Source organism: Camelus bactrianus, chromosome 34 (assembly GCF_048773025.1).
Source record: "Camelus bactrianus isolate YW-2024 breed Bactrian camel chromosome 34, ASM4877302v1, whole genome shotgun sequence".
Taxonomy (NCBI): domain Eukaryota; kingdom Metazoa; phylum Chordata; class Mammalia; order Artiodactyla; family Camelidae; genus Camelus; species Camelus bactrianus.
In genome coordinates, this window is record NC_133572.1 from 17834777 (window position 1) to 17852816 (window position 18040).

Genomic DNA, 18040 nt, shown 5'->3' on the forward strand with positions numbered 1-18040 from the left:
CCTCAGGCCAAAGTGTTGTGGCTGGAGGCTGTGGACCTGGGGAGGCATCTTGCCAGTGGGGTGATGTGGGAAGACTGAGTGCCAAGCTGGCCAGACGCTGGTGTCTAATGCTATGTAATGAAGGTTAAGTGACAGGCGGATATCCACTTAACTGCTGATTCCATCTCTCCACACCCTGTTATCATCCTTCGGCCGCTTTGTAGAAGGCAGATTTTTGCCAGCAAATATGTTTTAGGTTACTTGAGTGTCTTGGTTCTCAGTTATTAAACAACTTCCTTTTTCCCCTCAAGGGTTGAGGTCAAGGTGAAAGTTGGAGGTGGTGCCTTTCCGGAGCTGTCCATGGAATCACCCCCCTGAGATTTCAGATGGCGGGGATTGGGGGAAACTGCCAATGGGGGAATTGACTCTGAAGACAAGGAGGCGGTTTCCACACAGGGAGCCCTCTGAAGCCCAGTGGCTTTTGTGGATGGTGTGCGCGTGCGGGGAGGTGGGGGGCGGCCACATTTCAGAGGCACTGGGCTCCAGTGGTTTATCTATGTGATCACTTGTCTCTGCTTGTGGGTAATGCTGGTGTTGCACTTGTTCCAATCAGCTTGGCTTCTGTGTTTCTGTTTGTGGGAGCTCCAAAAATCCTCAACATCTGGGGTTAGAGATTAGAGAGTTCCAAGAAATACAGGAAGCAATTGGTAACAAAGAGGCTAAACATTAGAGATAAGACCCTTCTCATGAAACCCTCATTCGTTTAGAAATAAGAAGCTCTCTTTCCGAAAAACAAAACAGAAAACCCCTGCTTGGTGTTCCTTATTCCTTTTTTTTTTTGGCAGTTTTGTCTAACCCAGAAAAACACAGTCAAGATTAGAGAGGAATCTGGAACCTGAGAGCCAGGAGGAGGCATATGTATGTAGTCTTTACGCAACTGCAAATAATTGTGGGCTTCTGTCCTGCAAGAAGAAGTAGAAATGGCCTGAACCGATGGTGGGTTAACCAAGGGTCTGCAGCCTTATTTGCCATCACAGTGAAAAACAGCCCCCATTTCAGAAAGGAGAATGCCAGGGTTTCTTCAAGTGAAGGCAAGTGACTGAGAGTCTTTTCTAATTAATAAAGAAGCTTCACTTACCAGGATGTTGAGCACCACCTGGCACCCTTTATTCTTCCTTTGCCCTTCCATCTGCTCCACTGTCTCCTCTTTCTTCTTTCCCCAAATGTGTACTGAGTTTCTATCATGAGTCCAACCTGGCTAGATACCGGAATACAGCTATGAATCTGGCAGACACACCTTTAAGGAACTCACTACTTATATTTCTGAGAACTTTTTCTTCTGTTCTGAGTCCTTAAAAAGGCCCTCTATACAAAGTCTCCTAAATTGATGACTAGTTCTTGGAGTACTAATCTTCTTTTCTGTGCAGAGTGTATCCAAAATAAATGTAACCCAAAACAATAACCGCCGTAATAATGTTGATACTTTTCATAATATGCAAATTTCAGTTCTATGGAACATTCACTTTAACTGCGAGCTGCTTTCATGGCAAATCAAAGAACGAAATTTTTACTTGGTAGTATACCCTAAAATACCTTCCTTTTCATCAGACATGCTTTGAGTAGTTTCCAAAATCTTTGGAGGGCTGTCCAAGGAGTTTCGTGTGCGAGTTTGTCTTTCAGGGGTTCCAGCAGCAAGGGTTGCTGCCCCCAGGGGAAGCCTTCCAAGAAGAGTCCTCCATCTTGGAGAAAGGAAAGCATAATTTTTGGGCGACACCCTGTCTATTTTAAATCATTGGAGAGGGGAAAAAATATTTGTCTCCAAGACTGTAATTTTCCAGATGACGCCATATTGTTGCACGATTGCCATACCATGAGAAAGAGCGTTCTTGTGGCTTCCGTACTGGAAATCCTGTAGGAATGCTATTTCTGGCATCTTTTCATAATGAAGCCAGGCGAGTATGGGGAGGAGACGGGCCAACCAGATACAGTCTGTGGTCTCTCGGCATCTTAGAAAAGTCCCTTGGCCACGGCGTTTTTTTACAGGATTTCTCAGTCTATGAGGTGTTGAGTGGGATGGATGGTGAGAAGTAGGGGGTGGAAATACTAGTTCAGGTCAAATCCCAGAGCAGTGGTCTGGTCAGACATCTGGACTTTCATGTGATTATTCTCTCATAAAAGTAATTTTGAACCTCCAATTTTGTCTTTTTAGTACTGGGGATACATACTTCTTTTCAAAATTAGGGACCACAACTAAGTATGCATTCTAATAAAAATAAAAGTGACTAGATGGGTAGATGGATAGTCCATGGCCATTTTTCAGATGGAGTTTGGTGCCTGTGAAAACTACTTTCTGAATCTGAGCTGCAATGTTGTGTTTAAGGTTAAAAAATTATACAGAACTCTTTTTTTTTAATATGAAAATTATTATGATTTTTAAAACTCTGGCAACATTTGGCCCAGGTAACATTTTTTCTCTTTCACTTAGAAAGTTACCTTCCCATACTGTGTTGAAATAGCAGCGTCCAGAAATACTTCCAAATTGTCCTTCTCCTTGAAGGTGAAAATGCCAATAAGGAAACACAAAAGCCTTAAAACTCTGCGTAACACCTACGTGTATAAATTATTATTTACCTGAGTATGTAGATTATTTTGACAACACTACTAGAATTAGAAGACATTTCCTGGGCACACCTGACATTAGAGTGTGGAACTCAATTGTTCTACCCAATAATTGAATTGCAAATACATTAGCTGTGGGTGGGTTGGGGAGATAATACGCTTGGCCCCATTGGGAGGGTGTGGAGAGACCATATGGTTTCTCTGGCGGTTGTTGGGAGCAGTGTTGACAGGCTTGGGAGAGAGCCGAGGTCCGAGTTTCCTGTGCCAGGAGGGAAGGAGGGAGTCTTGAGAGGCCCAAGGCTCTGGACGGTCTGAGTTTAATGCCTAGTTAAACTATTCAAGAAAACAACCTTTAAATGGAAAAATCCCTCTCTTCCACTAGGGAGGGTGGTCTCTGTCTTTTAGGCTGATCCTTGCAAATAAGAAAACTCTCAATTGCTTTTATTAGTACAATTAATGTAGCTGAGGAATTTTAAGTGGTAGACGAGGAGATCCTCTGTTGAATCATAACTTTTATTAGGTCCTTGGAAGAGAGAGGGTGTGTACAGCTAGAGCCTGGTTGTCATCTGGAAAACATGGACTTTTAAGAGAGAGGTGGAACATATTTCTGAAATTTCTCTACCGACAGAGAGAAAGGCCGTAAGTGAAGAAGCAAGGGTGTTTGGAAAGTTGGGGAGATGGAGCTTGGGGCTGTCCTTTCCAGTTTTCATTCGGAAGTCATTAAAACAACAACGGTTTTTGAGAAATGACCAGTGGCCGTGTGTGTGAAAGGTGGGAGCTGCCAGTCAAGTTGCACCCCGAGGCCCTGGGCGAGGCTGCTGCTCTGCTACATGCCTCCTAGGGAAGAGTCTGTCAGCGGCTGAGTTTCCTTCAGGAAGAAAGTGTCCCTTAGGGTGTCCCTAAGTACATCAGAAGCCTGCCCTTTGGTGATGCCGTTGGTACCGAACCAAACTTGGGTCCACTTGCCCGCATGCAGTAAAGCCAATCTACTGACCCGGGTTGTGAAGGAGGAAAGTGCAGCGTTTATTGCGGGGCGCCAGGCAAGGAGTTCAGGGCAGCTGGTGCTCAAGACACCCGAACTCGCCGGCGATGGGTCTCAGCAAAGCATTTTTAAAGGCCAGGTGAGGGAGGGGGAGTCCTGGGATATGTGATCAGCTCGTGTGCAATTCTGACTGGCTGATGGAGAGGTAACGGGTGATGTCACAGGGGTTAAAGTTATCAGTCCTTAGGCACCAATACATTGGGGGCTACATGCTCAGGGTCATTAAGTAGTTAATTTCTTCCATTTGGTGGTGGTTTTAGCATCTGTAGAACAACCCAGGAAATCTGCACCAGATACTGTTATCTGGGGACTTCAGAGAGGAGCGAAAGCAGAGGATGAGGGAGACAGGTCTGCCCTGGGGAGGCCCCATAGGGTCCTGCTCGGTTACACTGTGATGCTGTGGCATGGCTCCTGGCATGTCAGAGCCAGTGGAAGAAGAGGGAGCCCTAAGGGGATGTGCATGGGAAAATTTTGGTCTCCTCATGGGCCCGTCAGGGTCACACACCATGGTCCTTTTGCTCTGCGGGCCACCGAAGATAATTTGCTCCATTCTATTTTCACTGTGTCACTTCCGCTGCCTGGAGTGTTTTTTCTGTGGTTCTCATAAACCTGGGAAGACAGATTCTCACAGAAACCTGAGAGAAAGGCAGCGAGGAAAGAGGGAGAGGTTACTGTGTTCAGAATCCTGGTCAGATTCCTCCGAGCCTCTGCCTGGTTTCCTTTTGGGTTGGCCTGTTTCCTCTCATATCCTGGACAACATAATTATTTGCGTGGCTAGTCAAAAAGCAATGGCAGCTTTCAACAAAAGTACCATTTCAATTAAAATCGCAGAAAGAACTGAGAGACTAACACAATTATGTCATCTTTTGCCAGCCAGGGGAGCACAGGGTGCTATCTGGGCTGGCTGGCCATCCAGAGTTTTCAAGAATTAACAAGAAGAGTTAGTGAGGGGATCTGTGGTCACACAGGAATTTGCTACATTATCTTGTGGGCTTTTCTGGAACTTGATTTGTTTCAGGGGAAAAAGCGAGACTGGATTAATGCCACTTGCGGAATCTTGATACCTTGATCTCAGCTACATCTCCAGGCCTGAATTTAAACCTATGTCGGATTGGAAGGCGCTTCTGATGACAGCTTGACCAAAATATTATGAAATAATGGAAGAAAAGGTACAACATAATGATAGAGAATTAGCCTCTGAATTTCTGGTTTGCCCCTCAATATGGAAAAACTAAACACAATAGTTAATGATCTTTGTGTAGCTTGTGGGAGCAAAATTGTGAATGTGTTTTCACTCCCTGCAACACTTGATGCAAAGATTTAAAAAGTTATCTTCAGAAAATGGCTACAACTGTATGGATTACAGGCAGTCTTTGAATCCTAGAAGTATTGATGTGGTCTTGGAGTGCATACCATTTTCTTAAAACTGTTAATAACTTTCCAGGAAAGAGTCATCTCTTTCTGGGAAGGCCTTGTGCTGCATAATGTGGGTTTTGACAAGAGTAGATCAATCTGTTAAGATTTAATAATGTTTGCTCATTTCATAAGTCAGGGCAAACAAAAAAAGGCAAACTATGCAGTGTTTCACTGTAATAAATTATGAGAGTTAAAAGCAGTCCCCTTTTATACCTATCCACTGATCTTTGTATGGGGCTGATATGCTTGTTTCCAACAATTTGATCCATTTTCTTAATTAAATTAAAAAAAAAGAAAAAACCCTTAAAAATTCATCTTCCTCATGTGACCTTTCGCAAGCTGAAGAATATGCAAAGATTTAATTACAATGGACTGTAATCAAGCCCTCTTTCTGTTACGGTGTAATTAAATACCTGTCAACTGTGGGCAACCCTTAATTTTCCTTGAGTGAAAGCAGTTGATGAACTTAAAAACGAATCCTACCCTTAAGGCTTGCTTTATGAAAGCCTATAATTAGCAATAGAGTTTCATCCAAACTTAAAAGGTTTTTTTTTTCTTCTTCTTTGTCTGGAAACATTTTTACTTTGACAAAAGCTGTAAAATTTTGTTCTTAGTGTTGGGCAAAGCATCACGAAGATTTTTCCTTTTTTTGGTGACGGGAGGAGGCAACTGGGTTTATTTATTTGGCAGGGGAGATGCTGGGGATTGAGCCCAGGGCCTCATGCGTGCTAAGCATGCACTCTACCACTGAGCTATACCCCTTTACCTCCAAAGTATAATCAATTTTAAACCAGCACCAAAGAGCAGACGTGTGCAGAGCTGTGATTGCTGGGATGGGAGGGCTGTGCATCACTGGCATGCTTTGCTGCTCAAAGTGTGGTCCAGGGACCGGCAGCATCGTCCTCACCTGGGATCTCGTTAGGACAGCAGAACAGGTCCAGCCCCACCCCGCTGAATCAGCAAATTGTTAAGAATCCTAGATGCCTCGGATGCACATTCATGCTTAAGATACACTGGTTTATAATGCTGACTGGTTTGTTGTGGAAAAGGTGAACTTTAAAGTAAATAAGTTGACTGTTCCTAGGGGAAGAAAAATTTGTAAGTTAAAGGGCATTCAGTTTTATACATTGAATCTTAACAATCTAGGGGGCTAGTGTTGCCAAAAGAATTATTTGGAGCTTGCTTTTACCTCCAGGAGGTCCCCTAAGAAATGGCTTTGCCTTAGATTCTGGAATGTATTTTGTTTCCAGAGCTGCACAAGGAGTGAACCCTCTGGTCGACAGGGTAGATCTGGCTCTTGGTTATTTTTCTCACAGTAAATGTAGTTTCCATGCAAGAGTGTCTAACTGAAAGTAGTTGGTCAGTAAGTTTTTTTTTTAATGAATTATTGAATATATTCAGGTCACAGCTAGTTCTGTAAAACAAAATGTGCACAAGACACTCTGTCTTGGTTCCCTCTCTCTTCCATGTGGAAATCCAGTTTTCCCAGTACAATTTGTTGAAAAGACTGTATTTCCCCATTGAACAGTCTCTGTACCCTTGTCAAAAATCACTTGACTGTATATATGAGGGTTAATTTTTGAGCTCTCTATTCTATTCCATTGGTCTATAGATTTAGTTGCAGGCCAGTACCATACTGTTTTGATTACTATATTTTTGCAGTAAGTTTTAAAATCAGGAACTGTGAGACCTCTAACTTTGTTCTTTTTCAAAATTGTTTTGGCTATTTGGGGTCCCCTTGAGATTCCATATGAATTTTAGAGTGGACTTTTACATTTCTTCCAAAAAATCATTGGAATTTTGATAGGTCAATAATATTTTTTGAATGCATACATGAATAAATGAATGAAGAATGAATTTTAAAAGCTAGCTTATGACTATAGTTATGGAAAACATGTTATAAAAATCTTTAACAACGATGTCCTAAAATGGGAGATTTCTCCATGAAAGAGATACACTTTTCTCTACAAGTAAAATTTTATTTGGATTTACTCATTTATCTTCCTATTTCTATTTTTCAAAAGGATTTGACATAAGTCACAATTAAAAGAATGATAAAGGAATAAAAGTCAAGCAATTAAAATGGTAGTAAAAAATGGCCAAGACATGGAAACAACCTAAATGTTCGACAAATGATTGAATAAAGTACTTGTGGAGATGTGTGTATACACACACACACACACACACACACACACACACACACACACACACACATATGAATATTACTCAGTCATAAAAAAGAATGAAATAATGCCATATGAAGCAACATGAATGGATGTGGAGATTGTCATACTAAGTGAAGTAAGCCAGAAAAAGAAAGAAAAATACTATATGAAATCACTTTTAAGTGGAATCTAAAACAAAAGACAAACTAGCTTATTTACAAAACAGAAACAGACTACAGACATAGGAAACAACCTTATGGTTACCAGAGCTTAAAGGGGTGGGAAGGGATAAACTGGGAGTTTAGGATTTGCAGATACTAACTACTATATATAAGATAGATAAACAAGGTCCTACTGTGTAGCACAGGGAACTATGAGAGCTTATAATGAAAAAGAATAGGAAAAGAAATATACATATATGTATAACTAAATCACAGTGCTGTACACCAGAAACTAACACAACATTGTAAGTGGACTATACTTAAAAAGGTGGTAGAGGAAGAATAAGAAGTTAGGTGGGAAGAAGGGACAGTCTCTTGCATATTAGGCTTGGTTTTAAGTTTCCCGGCAACTGAGTAAAGAGGGAAACGTAACAAGGCAATGGTATCTCAATACCAAATAAGAGCTAATAGTCTCTCTTATGTATCAAGAGAGAAATCGTGAGCACCTGCCTTTCAACTGCTGCCTCCACCTGTGCCCGTCCTGAGGGCCAGGTCTATTGAGCTCAATTGTAGGCTTGTTTTTTTTTTTATTGATACTGAGAAAGGGGCCCCTCTTCATAGAGCAATAAGGGTTTTAGAATGAGAACACCTGGATAATCTGAAACCACACTCTGATAACTACCAGTGTTTTTTCAGTGTTTGCCATGGTCCAGGCACTGAACTTTACTCCTAACAACATCTCTGCCGGACAGGTGTTGAATCATGCTTCTGTGTTTCCAACCAAAGATGTGGTGCCTGGTGCTGAGCAAGGAGCTTCTGAGGCCCCAGCTTCTGTGTGGTGGCCTCACTCAGTACCTGAATTGGTCTGTCTGAACCCCATCTCAGCATTATAACTGGCTTTCTGCCTTGCCCCTTCTTTCTGAGTTCCTGTTTTGGTACCTTAGCTACTCTCCCAAGTCCAGATGTATCCTAAGACTGGGCTCTGCCTTGTCTTTGCTCTTTTTCACTCTGAGCCTGCAGCGCAGCTCCAGATTGCTAACTCCTGGTGGACCCTAGTGCCTTTGGGCTGACATCCCCCATGGATTTCTGCTCCGTATTTGTCATCACTATGGTGTATCACTTATTACGTATCTTTCTATTCTTGGCCCCTTATGCGGACCATTTGCCTGAACCGTGATGTGCACGAGGTCTCTTTAGAGGAACGCTCTGGCCGGAGCTTGTCCTCTGCCTTGCCTCTGTCTTGCCTTGCCTTGAGAAAACTGCCATGGGTTCATCTGTGACTTCCAGAAGTTGATGAGCGTTCTTGACCCTTTCATATGCTGCAGATTGATGAAAACTAAGGGGATGACGCCGAGTTGATTCCTGCTGAAACAGTGTGAGTTCTCAAGGAAGCTGGCTCTAAAGATGGCGTATCATGTTGGGACTATTTATTGGGTGTGTTCTCAAGATCAACATCTGTGGGCAGGAGGGGATGGAAGGAGGATTGGGCAGAGGGACAAATCCAACTGTGATGCAGGCCGATCAGCCTCGGTCACACCCTGCGGGGAGCGCTAGAGTTGGAATGTTTGGTCAAGGATGCCCAGGACTTGTATCTCCCTGCTTCAGTCAGTCACTGGTTGTGGGATACTCCTGAAAGAATGTGATATTGAGCTGGTCTGGAGCCGAGGCACTCCTTCCAACAGTTGACAGCTGGAGGCAGTCTCCACTAATAAGTACTCCCAGCAACTGGGTAACAAGACCTTCCTTGAAGGAGTGTCTTGTGGTGCATCTCTGCATCTACCTTGCTCTGGAAGTAACTGGGACCATACTGTCTAGGTAAGATAATGTCTAGTGATTGGACATGGCTCAGGGATGGAGTTTAGAATGTCCTTTAATCCTCCAGAAAATAAATAATCTCAGAGAGACTCCTGACTGGGGATGGACAATGAAAAATTAGAGATTGAATTTGTGGAGTGCCGAAAAGGAGACATTCTTCATGATGGATACAAATACAACATATGCTTACATATCACTGTCAGCCGAGGGAGGCTGATGTGGGGTTCTAGGAGGTGAGCAGCCCAAATGAAAAAATGCACGAGGAGTTGCCATACTGCCGGACAGACTTCAGCCGGAGACACCATGGGGTTAACAACACTTTATTGCCACAGGGAGGTGCACGCCTATGCTGCACCTGTCCTGCTGTTTATCTGTTCTCTGCCAGCACATGCACAATCTGAGTTTCTTTGTTCATTAGGCTTACAGAATATCTCTAGCACATGTATACTTCTATTTTCTTTGTTCTAAATCTTATGTAATTGACACATGCATGTAGCATACTACATACATGTTCTGATCATGGCCTTGGGTCCCACTGCCTTAACTCATCTCAAGGCCAGCTCACAATCAGGTATGTAGGTGACAGAGTTATAGTTAGCTATAAATATCAGAGTTTTGATTTTCTACAGACTTGTATTTTTTGCCCAGGTTTGGAAACATTCAACCTCTGCAAGGTGCACTGGTATTGGAGGCCAAGAATGCTTTTGTTGTTTTTGTTTTTAAATCACAAAGTCTCTGTGTATCTACATTTGGACAAGTGCTTCATTGACCCCAGAGTACCAGACGGTTAAGAAATGAAAATTAAATGTTTGTGAAAAAAATAGTGACTACAGGCATTATCATTACTTCTCTCAAAAATTAGCCTAAAATGGTTCCTGTGGAATTTTTGCATCTCAATGAATGTCAAGATGATTTAGTGGCAAACTACACCCTTAAATAAGTTAACCTATTCAATGGAATTTTTAGTATTATTTATCTTCAAGCTGAGACGTATCTGAAAATGATGATGATTTTGAATACAAGGGACATACAGTTGTTCTTTTGCTGCAAAGTTAGATTCTGCAAAAAATGTAAAATCCTCCTCTTTTCTCCATAGGTTTAACATCAGGTGCACAAAAGATAAGCAGTAGAAAAGTCAAGAGGCACAGAGGGGTGAGAAACGAAAAATAAATCTCTTGCTTTCCCCCGTTTGATTCCTAATTCCGTATTTCAGTATTAGTCATTCTTAATATTTTTGGTGTGCTCTTCCAGAAATTTTTTGTGCACATAGAAGTATATATAAATGTATGTTTGTATAGTTATTTATATAGCTACATATGTATTCACTCACAATGGACAGCACTACACATACATTGTTCTGTAACTTGTTTTATTCAGTTAATATACAACTTGGACATCTTTGCATAGTTGTCAATATACAGATCTACTTAAAATCCTAAAAAGTATAAAATATTTTATTCTATGGGTGTAGCACGCTGTATTTAACCAGTAACATTCATGCCATTTTGGGTTTTTGTTCTTCCAGTTTCTCTATGGACATCTCTGCACGTATATTTTTAAACCTTTGTGCAATAGTTGCCTTCAGGTAAATTCCTAGAAGTAGGATTGCTGGGTCATAGAATGCCTGTGAGTAATGTTTTTATTTATATTGCCAAACCACCCTCCAAAACATTGTACCAATTTGTATCTAACCAGTAGTGTACAGAGAATGTCGGTTTTGCCAAACTATTGCCAACATTGGATATCATCAGATGTTCCATCTTTGCCCACCTGTTGGATAAAAAGCAGCAAGTCATTAATTTAATTTGTATCCTGTAGTTGTGACTGCGGTTGGACATTTTTTGTTGCGTGTTTGTTGATCCTTTTGTTTCTTCTTCAGTGAACTATCTGGCCAACTTATTTGCCTGTTTTTCTATTAGATTGTTTACTGTCTGTTTTTTGACTCAGAAAGGCTGTTTTATAGAAAGGATACAATTATTAATCCTTTGTCATAAATGTCACAAATATTTTCCCTAGTTTTTTATTTATACTTTGATTATGTTTATAGTATTTTACATGGGAAATTTTAATTTTTAGGCAGTAAAATTTATCACTCTTTTTCTTTATGGCTTCTGAAATTTGTGATGTGCTGATTCTACTCAAAGGATGAAAACCAATTCAGTCATGTTTTTGTCTAATGTTTTCATTGTTTTATTATTTATACTTAAATCCTTAGCTATAAAATGGGGGTTATACTAGAATCTAGGTTATAAGATTATGGGAGGGTCAATGGAATAGGGCGGAAAACATTTTTATCTGGTATGTTCTTGTTTTGTTTTAACGCTTTTTAAAGAAGAATATGTTAATGAATTATATAAAATAAGTAGATAAATAAACACATTTATTAATAAAGTTAAGAATTTATTAATTTTATAATTAGCACATTTCTCTTACTAAATTATCTCATAAATTTCAAGTTCCTCTTTTGGTTTTTTTGAATTTAGAGTCATGTCAACTGCAAATAATGATAATTTATTCCTCTTATCTTTTATGTTATTTTTTATTTTACTTTTTTTGAGGGGGAAGGTAATGAGGTTTGTTTGTTTATTTATTTATTAAATGGAGTTACTGGGGATTGAACCTAGGACCTCGTGCATGCTAAGCATACACTCCATCACTGAGCTACACCCTTCCCCCCTTCCCTCTTAATGGTTAATACTTAGTAAAAAATGTTAAATAATAATGATGATAGACTTTTTTTTCACTTGATACTAAATGCTTATTTAAGAATGATGCTGGCTCTTGGTTTGAAGTATACACACATATGTAAAGGACTTTTCTTATAACATTGTTTGAAAAGTTAACACATGCCCAAGGTGCAGAAAAACAAAAGGGTAAATAGTGAAAAGTAACTCTTTTTCATACTTCTTTTCTTCCTCCATCTCGTTCTCCTTTTAGAGGCAGCCATTGTTAGAGACAGACAGCTGTTTTCTTATTGTCTCAGGGAGATACCAGACATTTATAAATATGTATATAAATATAGTAGAATTCTTATTGAAGCAGATCTGTCCTTTCTTCTAAATTACAGTGTATAGAGAGGCTAAGGCATTTACCAAGATGTCAGTTAAAAGAAAAAGACGAGATTTCCATGTAATCCTTTTTTTAGGGCATATTTCTTTATTTTTTATCATTGGTCTCAGTCATGTAGTTGTCATTGTGGGTGCTGTCGACTTTCTTTTTATTTTTGTTTTTTTCAGTCAGGCAGTAACAGTAGCTCCACATGTGTGCCCTTCCCTTGCTATGTATTTTCCAGCCTCCTCTCATGTGCCCTGGTTGTTTGCTGTCCTTGGTACACAACCATCATTCTAGAGCTTTCCCTTGCCTTTCCAGTGTGGGTTCTTCTGTTATCTGTCCCCCATGTTATTTCTATTCTTTGCTAATTTTAATAGAACACAATTTCAAAGACCTTTCTGAAAAAGTTTATGAGAAATTAAATGCTTTGAATTTTTGCATCTGAGAATATTCTTCATTCCGTGCTGCCATTAGGTTGATAGTTCGGCTGGGTATAGAAGTAGGGGCTAAAATTATTTTTCTTCAGAATTTTGGAAGGTTTATTCTAAATTTCTGCTGTATGGTATCAGTGTTGTTGTTAAGAATTCAAAGCAATTTTAATTCCTTATTCCTTCTAGGTGGTCTTTTTTTTTTTTTTTTTTTCTTTTTGGCTTCTTTAAAAAATTTTTGTCCTCAGTGTTTGGAAATGTTACCATTACGTACCTTAGTGTGGATCTATTTTGCCCACTCTGTTAGACATTTAATTCATTTAATTTGTAAACTCATGTACTTCTCATCTGGGAAATTTTCTTTAATTATTTTATTGCTATTTTTCTCTCCTCTAATTTCTCTATTTCTTTTCCTTCTGAATTTTCTTTTTTTAAAAAGATTACCCTGTTCATTCATTATGGATGCAAAAGCATTTATCTCTCTGGGGGTAATAATGATAGATTTTTTAAAAATTTTTATTATTTTTTATTTTAATGGAGGCACTGGGGATTGAACCCAGGATCTTATGCATGCTAAGCACACGCTCTACCACTAAGCTGTACCCTCCCTGATAGGTAATCAGGTTTATTTATTAGAGTTTTTGAAGATTGAAAAAAAAAAAACACTTAGTCTCCATTTTCCAAGTTGTTATTTTTCTCTTCTCTTCGTTTTTATATTCAACGTTAGAAGTCAGATATTCATAATCGTTACTGGTCTATTCATGGTTAAGAGTGAGAGATTAGAAAACTGGAACCTCTGAGCATATGGATGGGGTTTATTGACTTTGAACTTCACTATTAGGGCAGTCAGGCCATTGTAGAGGAACTTGGATGTTATCTTGGGCTGGTCAGGTTTGCCAGGGAGGAATCTTTTAATCTCCTGCTTGGGAGGTAGAGGACTGGCTGAAAGCCTTTTGAAAACCATGTTAGGACTGGGGTAGGGGCCAGCAGTGTCAGCATTTGGCATTCAATAAGCTTAACTTAATTTAGTTCTCTATTTTTAGTATGGTACTCCCCAGTTGAGAAACCTTTTATTTTACCCTCTTCAGTGATTTAGTCTCAAGATTTCTTCTAAGAAGGGGATAGGACAGTCACCCAGCAGCTTGGAGTGGAAGATGGGATTTGAGAATTTAATTGCTTTTCAAAGAATTTTCACTCAGTCCTCCTTGCTGCTCCCCCTGTCCTATCATTAACTTTCAGCTCCGTTCCAAGAGGAAAGGGTGATGTTTGTTCTTGGGCTTTTAGAGAATTCTGTGTTGTAAATAAAATAGTTTCTCAGAAGATTTCTCCCTTGATGACAGCAAGGATGGTGATGGGATGGCCAGGAAAATCATACTGGAAAGGAGGCAAGCATTGGCTACATCTCTCCTAGGTGTCCCAGGGTATCAATTTGTCCCAGTGGTTTGTTTTTTCAGCTTTCCACACTGCCCATTTAGGGTTTGGCTATCTTTAGTCTGCTAAGTGAGATACCATTAATCTATTTGGTTTCCAGATTCTAGCTTACTTTTGGTCTTTTTTATTCTTCCTATTGTACCAATGTATGCAACTCCTCAGATTTGTTCGTCTCCACCTACCCACTGGGCTTCATCCATTTGCTCAAGGGGGAGCCCTGGTGGCTGCTGCCGCCTCTTTGTCTCCTAACACTGCCAACTGTCCAAGCCTGCTCTGGGATGAAGGTCAGGCTTTGGCACAATCACTGTTGTCTCTGCTGCCACAGAGCCACAGATGATTTTGTCCCCCCCCCCCCAATTCAGAGGAGACATAAAGCTGTAGGGTGTAGGATCTTGCTTCGTCAGCTGCTGTTTTAGCAGGGCTGGGCAATATAGCCTAGAAATGTGGGTGGGTGGGGAAGGGAACATTAATGCTCTACATGGCTGACTTGGACCCAGTGAGAGACATAAGATGGGAAAGAGGAGCTGTTCCTAGAACCACGATACCATCAGGCCTCTCTGAATAAGTCCTATGTGATGATGCAAATGGTTGTGCTTTCTTGTGAAGCTGTGACCAGTCTGGCCACTCCCCACCTTGTATTTATTTCCACCTTCTCTGCTTCCTTCTCTTGTGACTTAAGGATTAGCTCCCTCATTACTGTGCTAGTAAGCTTTGCCTTGGACTCTGTTTTCCAAGGATCACAGGCTTAGACACCATCTTAGTGTTTTATGTAAAAAATAAAACAAAAACAAAAAACCTTTCGGGAAGGAGCGAAATAAGTATGCTAATTTAATTCTGCAATCTTAAAATTAAACCTCTGAGACATGTTATATATGTATATAAATCAGTTTTGTTGGGAGTTATTATGTAAAAAAAACTTTTTATTAGTGATGAATGTCAAACTTTATCAAATGCTTTTGTGGCATATTATTGAAGTAATTTTTTCTCTATTGAATTATGTGGATTACTCAACAATCATCCATCTTTATAGTCCTAAGATAAAGCTTTCTTGAATGTAGAATATAGCACTTTATTTAGGATTTGTAATAATATTTGTAAATGATACTGTCTAAAATTTCCTTTTTTATGAATATTATTTTGTTAGGATTTAGTATTATTTTATGTTGGTTTTTAATTCATGAAAAATACAATAAATATCTATGAATCCACTAAAAATTCAACCCTCCCATTCTCAACATTTCATGTAGTTATTCCTGGACTCTTAAAAATGTTATTTGTGTGTTGTTTATTGAATTTGCCTTTGCGGTTGGGGCTACAGTAAGTCGTACACCCTGATTTGGCTGTGCTATGAAATTAGGAATATGTTTGAGTGTTTTCACAAGCAAAGGTTACATATATACATATACAATTAACCTTTGAACAACAGGAGTTGGGGCGCCAACCTTCGCCCTGCGGATTCAGTCAACCACAGATTGTGTAGTATTTAGGAATATATTGAAAAAAATCCGTATATAAGAGGACTTGTGCAGTTCAAACTTGTGTTGTCTGTGTTGTTCAAGGATCAGCTCTCTCTCTCTCTCTCTCTATTTTTGTTGTTGCTGTTTTTTGAGGAGGGGCCTGCTTCAAGACCTCACTTAAAGAAAAAGTGTTTTCATTTCCAGAGCCGGTGAATGCCACTTAGAACATTGCAAATGTGTAATTCCTCTTAAGGCCTTGAAAGAGCTGGGGATTTTCCTTTCAACTATCATAAACTCCTTTTTCTTGGACTGTGAAATTATGTTCTTCCTCTGTAACCCTTATTTCCATAAATACGCTCATTTGATTGTTTTTACCACAACAGAATATATCTTTTCTTCAAATAAGTGAACATGTTATTTCTCCTCTTTTTGCCTTTGAGTTTTCTAGTTTGGGAATGTAACCTGGTCGCTTTTTGAAAAAAATCTTGTAATTGCTGAATGTGCCTTATCTTTATAATAGTTCTTCACTCTTGAATCAGTAAGACAATATTTGTTTGGACAATATTTTGTATGTCATATTCAGGCATTAAAAAGCTGGCTTTTATATTGTAAGTAAAATTCTGGTGTGATATTTTAACGCTGTTTCATCACTGCTGAATAATTTTAACTAGACTGTTTACCAGAATTTACAGTCTACTTTTCTATTTTAAAGAAAAAGAAAATTAGGTCTTTCTGAGTTAGTTATGACAAGAAATGAAGTGGCAGGAAAAACCTTCAGGAGAGGACCCTAAGAGACTGGGACAACATTCAAGTCAACACTGAATTAGAGTTTCTGGTGTTCTGTGCTATCAGCTGATTTCCTGACTTTGTAAATTTTTATAAATTTTAGCTACATTTTGTAAGTGAAGACCTTTATGTACCTGATGCTTCTTAATATGCCTGTTGGTACTATTAGCCTTGGGGCAAATTTAGAAATTGAGAAATTAAAAAAACTAGTTTAAAAATTGGTGACAAAGCCAGAGTTACAACCTCCAGCCCTAAATTCTGAATCTTTGCCAAGGAAACATTACAATGTTTTCAGGTGTCCCAGAAACAGATTTTCAGGCCGAAGGGCTTTAAGAGGTCAGCCAGTTCAATTTCTTCATTTTGTAAGAACTAGAATTCAGGCTCAAAGAAAGTCTGAATGATTTTTCTAAGGCAGAACAAAGTTAAGGCTAAAACATTTCTTCACGAACACATTTCTCCACGAACACATTTCTCCGGACAGGTGTTCTGTCCCCTGGTCCACCGTCTCTGAGATCGCCTGAGTTAGCAGTGAAGTGCGTCAGATAAAATGAACAGTTGAGGTCAAAATCCATATATATTAGTGTGAAATATTTTTCCCCCAGAGTTGTAACACAGTAAGTCTTTTAAAAAATGTATTAAAATCCAAATAAAGCACCGCCTTAGTTAGTAATAATATATCAATATGTGTTCATTAGTTATGATAAATTTATTGTTTCAAAGAGCTTAACAACAGAGAAACTGGGCACAGGATCTAAGGGGACCCTTTGTGCTGTCTGCAACTTTTCTGTGAATCTAAAGCTGTTCTAAAATTGAAAGTGTACTTAAAAAATAAATTCTTGTGCTTTACTGAAATATTAGTGCAAAATCTTTATTTTTTTCCTTTAGGAATTTTCTGAGGAAGCAGTTTAGACGAATGTGAATATGACCAGTAATGGGAAATTGAAATACTGAAATGTTTCAGGTAGTGAAAGGGTTCGTTTTGCCCCTCTCCTCTCAGAGCGTGCAGTCACGTGAGGTCTGGGCGGTAGTGTTGGACCTGGTTAAAAATGACTACAGCAAGAGAGAGCCTTTAAAATCCACATCAGATAAGTTTTGCGCTGTAATCACAATATTGACAATCTTTTTACTTCCTTTTTTAGTTGAAGCACAATTGATAGGCAATATGATATTAGTTTCAGGTATATGACATAGTGATTCAATATTTTTGTAGATTATACTCCATTTAAAGCTATTATAATATATTGGCTGTTTCCCCTGTGCTGTACAATATATCTTTGTAACTTATTTATTTTATACATGGTAGTTTGTACCTCTTAATGTTGGTTATTTTTAATCTTTTAAAATTGAGATAAAAGTGACATATAACATTATATCAGTTTCAGATGTACAACATAATGATTTAATATTTGCCTATATTGCGAAACGATCACCACAATAATTCTAGCAAGCATATGTCACCACACCCAGTTACAGATTTGTTTTTTCTTGTGATGAGAACTTTAAAGATTTTTCTCTCTTAGCAACTTCCAAATATACAATACAGTATTACTAACTATAGTCACCATGCTGCACATTTCATCCCCAGGGCTAATTTATTTTATAACCAGACATTTTTACATTTTGACCCCCTTTGTGCATTTTTCCCACTCCCTTAACCCCCACCCCTAGACCACCACTCACTGGTCTGGCA

At 39.3% G+C, this 18040-nt stretch overlaps 1 long non-coding RNA gene across 11 annotated transcripts in view; it reads left to right on the top strand.

Moving 5' to 3' along the window:
* Positions 1 to 18040, top strand: part of LOC105062320 (uncharacterized) — a 98989-nt gene that overhangs the window by 34911 nt on the left and 46038 nt on the right. For 2 of the 11 annotated variants that reach the window (XR_012503976.1, XR_012503978.1), the window contains one exon: positions 10294 to 10349. The exons of the other annotated variants lie outside the window; for them this stretch is intronic. This is a non-coding gene — a long non-coding RNA (uncharacterized LOC105062320). The remainder of the gene's footprint in view (positions 1 to 10293; positions 10350 to 18040) is intronic. 11 annotated transcript variants of the gene reach the window in all.